General features: G+C 39.2%; 1 pseudogene; it reads left to right on the top strand.

Moving 5' to 3' along the window:
- Positions 1-3,579: 3,579 nt before the first annotated feature.
- LOC110317401 lies at positions 3,580-3,873 on the top strand (annotated as a pseudogene).
- Positions 3,874-4,887: the final 1,014 nt, after the last annotated feature.

Below are 4,887 nucleotides of genomic sequence, written 5' to 3'. Positions count from 1 at the left end.
CAATTGTACTGGCTAGTTTGTGTCAACTTGACACAGCTGGAATTATCTCAGAGATAGGAGCTTTAGTTGGGGAAGTGCCCCCATGAGATCCAGCTGTGGGGCATTTTCTGAATTAGAGATCAAGTGGGGATGTCCCCTTGTGGGTAGTGCCATTTCTGGGCTGGTAGTCTTGGGTTCTATAAGAGAGCAAGCTGAGCAAGTCAGGGGAAGCAAGCCAGTAAAGAACATCCCTCCAATGGCTTCTGCATCAGCTCCTGCTTTCTGACCTGCTTGGGTTCCAGTCCTGTATCCTTTGGTGATCAACAGCAGTATGGAAATGTAAGCCAAATAAACCCTTTCCTCCCCAGTTTGCTTTTGGTTATGATGTTTGTACAGGAATAGACACCCTGACTAAGTCAAAAGGGAAATAAGCATATGATGTATTTGAGCAATTCATTTTAGACCATGATATTATCATCCTTTACCTTTTATAGACAGTGTTCTTTGTGGTTACTTTTTAAGGTGATGGCTTTCACATGATCTCCTAGGTGAACTCTGGATGGGTGGCCAAATAGCTGAGATAGAAAAGACTGATATCTCTTGCCTAAAAGCTGAGAATACACAAATTAGTCCTATAATAAATGGATCCCAAGAACCTGCCTTGTTAGATTTCTACTAATGTCACAGGGACTTGAAACAGTCAGCTTACAAGGAAAACAGATTCAGATTTGCTCACAATCTTCAAGGTTTCAATCTAAGATGGTTGCCCCATTCTTTTGCACTTGTGGCAGAACAATGGCACAACTGGCAGTTATCATGCAGAAGAATGCGAACTGATCCATTCTTATCTCCTTGTACTGAGCTCAAGTCTAAGTGGATCAAAGAACTCCACATAAAACCAGAGACTCTGAAACTTATAGAAGAAAAAGTGGGGAAAAGCTTCGAAGATATGGGCACAGGGGAAAAAATTCCTGAACAGAACAGCAATGACCTGTGCTGTAAGATCGAGAATCAACAAATGGGACCTCATAAAATTGCAAAGCTTCTGTAAGGTAAAAGAAACTGTCAATAAGACGAAAAGGCCACCAACAGATTGGGAAAGGATCTTTACCAATCCTAAATCAGATAGGGGACTAATATCAAATGTTTATAAAGAACTCAAGAAGATGGAAGAAAATCAAATAACCCTATTAAAAATGGGGTACAAAACTAAACAAAAAATTCTCAACTGAGGAATGCCAAATGGTTGAGAAGCACCTGGAAAAATGTTCAAAATCCTTAATCATCAGGGAAATGCAAATCAAAACAACCCTGCTATTCCACCTCACACCAGTCAGAATGGCTAAGATCAAAAATTCTGGTGACAGCAGATGCTGGTGAGGATGTGGAGAAAGAGGGACACTCCTCCATTGTTGGGGGGATTGCAAGCTTGTACAACCACTCTGGAAATCTGTCTGGTGGTTCCTCAGAAAATTGGACATAAAGCTACTGAAAGATCCAGCAACACCTTTCCTGGGCATATACCCAGAAGATGTTCCAATTTGTAATAAGGAAACCTGCTCCACTATGTTCATAACAGCCTTATTTATGACAGTCAGAATCTGGACAGAACCCAAATGCCCCTCAACAGAGGAATGGATACAGAAAATGTGGTGCATTTACACAATGGAGTACTACTCAGCAATTAAAAACAATGAATTCATGAAATTCTTAGGCAAATGGATGCATCTGGAGGATATCATCCTGAGTGAAATCATCCAATCACAAAAGAACACACATCATATGCACTCACTGATAAGTGGATATTAGCCCAGAAACTTAGAATATCCAAGATATAATTTACAAAATACATGAAACTCAAGAAGAATGAAGCCCAAAGTGTGTATACTTTGTTTCTTCTTAGAATGGGAACAAAATACCCATGGAAGGAGTTACAGAGACAAAGTTTGAAGCTGAGACAGAAGGAAGGACCACATACAACCACAAAACCCAGACACTATTGCATATACCAGAAAGATACTGCTGACAGGATCCTGACATAGCTCTCTCTTGTGAGGCTATGCCAGTGCCTGCCAAATACAGAAGTGGATAATCACGGTCATCTATTCTATGGAACACCGGGCCTCTAATGAAGGAGCTAGAGAAAAATACCCAAGGAGCTGAAGGGGTCTGCAACCCTATAGGAGGAACGACAATATGAACTAAGCAGTACTCCCCAGAACTGTGTCTCTAGTTGCATATGTAGCAGGATGGCCTAGTTGGCTATCAGTGGGAGGAGAGGCACTTGGTCTTGCAAAGATCATATGCCCTAATACAGGGGAATGCCAGGGCCAGGAAGCAGGAGTGGGTGGGTTGGGAAGCAGGACAGGGGGGAATGTATAGGGGGCTTTGGGGACTTTGAAATGCAAATGAAGAAAATATATTAAAAAAAAAGAAAGTAAGAAAAAAAAAGAAGAAGTCTTGGCAGAACAAAACTCTTCATGTCATGACCAGGAAGCAAAAATAAAGAAGGCAGAAAGGACTGGGTCCAAGTGAGCCCTCAAGAGGGAAAAGACTTCCTAATGTCCCCAAAGTGCTATGGCTGGAGACAACACCTTTAATATAGGAAACTTTGGAGGAAATTCCAGATCCAAATCTAAATGTCAGTGTGGATTGTTCACTATTACTATTCATGCATAATTACTCCTCCTTTAAAACAATTATCTTAATAGTAAAATTCATATTTGTGCATATGTGCGCCATTCTAGCTTTCCCTCACAGATTGTACAATGCAATTTTAGAGTAAATATTTTCTGACTCCTTGTTGACCGATATATGTATTTTGCAAACACCATGACTTTCCTGAAATTATCAATACATACAGAACACTGAGCAGATTATTATCTACTCCGGGAGACTTCAGTATATCTACCCTTAACAACAACTGTATTATCTAAAGGAAAAGAAAAATTGTCTATACCTACTGGCTTTACCTCCAAAGTAAAACACCTTCCATCTCTGTCCTCTTTATAGCATCTGTAAAAGATTTTCACATAAAATTATCTAATTTAAACTTGATAATGGATCGAATCCAAAACACCAGAAAAATTATCCACATTTCAGAAACTGATATTCAATGGGTCAAGAGGACTTCCCATATGTTAATTTTATAGTTGTGATTCTCTTGTTTTATTTATACACTAACTGCCCACAAATATATCTAAGAAGAAACATAGGAAAAGCTGAGTGAACTTCACAGGTGTTCACCTCTAGAAAATTGTATAGAACTTCGAGAGACAGCTTACAATGACATTTAAACCTTCTAGCAGACAATTAAAATGTTGTCATTTAAACGACACAACTACCTCATAGTATAATTACTTAAAGCTTACACATATGTTTTTAAAGTATATTAGCTTAATGATACTAAGTAATTCTGGGATAAAGAATGTATCAGCTATTACGTGTCTGATGTAGGAGAGGAGATGCTTCTCCTACAAGGAACACTATATATTCATTGAAAATGTGTTTTTAAAAAGATTGTTCTGAATCCACTACCCAGACACTTGAAGGTCAGTGAGTTGGTTCTATGTTTGCTTTGGCCCACATGGTCAAACCAGGATGGATTCCTCTTCCTCCTCTTCCAGCTTGGGTTTGAGCACCGCGGACCCTCAGTGGTCGCATTTCATCGAAGTGGAGACTGAGAAGTAGTGCTTCCAACAGCGGGGGCACTAGATGATGGAACTTTGCTAAGAGAAGTGCATGGATAAGCATGGGCCAAAGTTGGACAGTTTGGCTGAGGCCTATTTTGTGAACTGTTTTGAGCACTTCATTGGCACAAGCCAATTCATCTTAAAACGACTGGAACAGACCCAGAAGTCCAAACCTGTCTTCACAGAAAGCCTTTCTGACTGATTTCAGCATTACCTCTTTGGGAGTACTTCAAGAAATAAAAAGCTTTTGATGAGACGGTTGAAGAAATGGCTATGGGGAGGGGGCAATTAACTCCCAGTTTTCTTTATCTTCTTGGGACATCTTATCACTTGAGAATAAACAAAGTTCAATTTTTTATATATGGGAGTTGAGAGCCATGTGTATTTGGTTGTGTTTTAAAGCTAATCATGTGAAAATAATTGACAGATAAATCAAAGTATGAGATGCATATATTACTGTGCCTGGGACTATGCTTTCTCAAGGACCCTTAACTGCTTTATATAAATTTGGTAGTGGAATTTCTTTCTATAATTTGATAGTGGCAGCACATTGGGTAAATCTTTATTTGTATGGGCTCATTTCTGATTTTTTAGGAAGATTTTATTGTCAGAAAAATTATCATTGAGGAAATACCCTGGCAGTATTTAACTGTGAGATTTCCTTCCAATTTGACTGTAGGAACTGAAAGGGATCCATGGAGTGCTCATACAACCCAGCTTCTTAGCTTGTCTCTCTTCCCTATACTGTGATTTACTTACATATCAAATTGAAAACATGGTCTCAAGGTAGAACAGGAAGCCTAGGAATCCAGAGGGCTTTAGTCATAAAGAAGTCTAGCTCATAAGAATTAATTTTACTACCAGACAGCCACATGGAGAAGTTAACTTACTTTGTATATCAGGACACAAAATATTCACAGGTGTACCTAAAGAAATGATAACGATTTAGGTCAGTTCAAAGCTAGCAACAGTTTCAGGAAGAGGTGCATGCCTGATGTTAGTCATAAATTCTGTTAACTACAGTCTTTTGGTCACTGAAATAAAAGCTTGAAAGATAAAAAAAAAAAAATGATTAACGTCTGCTATGGTATAATACAATGCCAAATGTGTGTGTGTGTCTGTGTCTGTGTGTGTGTGTGTGTGTGTGTGTGTCTGTGTGTGTGTGTCTGTGTGTGTCTCTGTGTGTGTATGTGTGTGTGTGTCTGTGTCTGTGTGT

This window comes from Mus pahari, chromosome 2, assembly GCF_900095145.1.
Source record: "Mus pahari chromosome 2, PAHARI_EIJ_v1.1, whole genome shotgun sequence".
Classification (NCBI taxonomy): Eukaryota; Metazoa; Chordata; class Mammalia; order Rodentia; family Muridae; genus Mus; species Mus pahari.
Note: the sequence above shows the minus strand (reverse complement) of the source record. Positions and strands in the feature narration are given on the sequence as shown.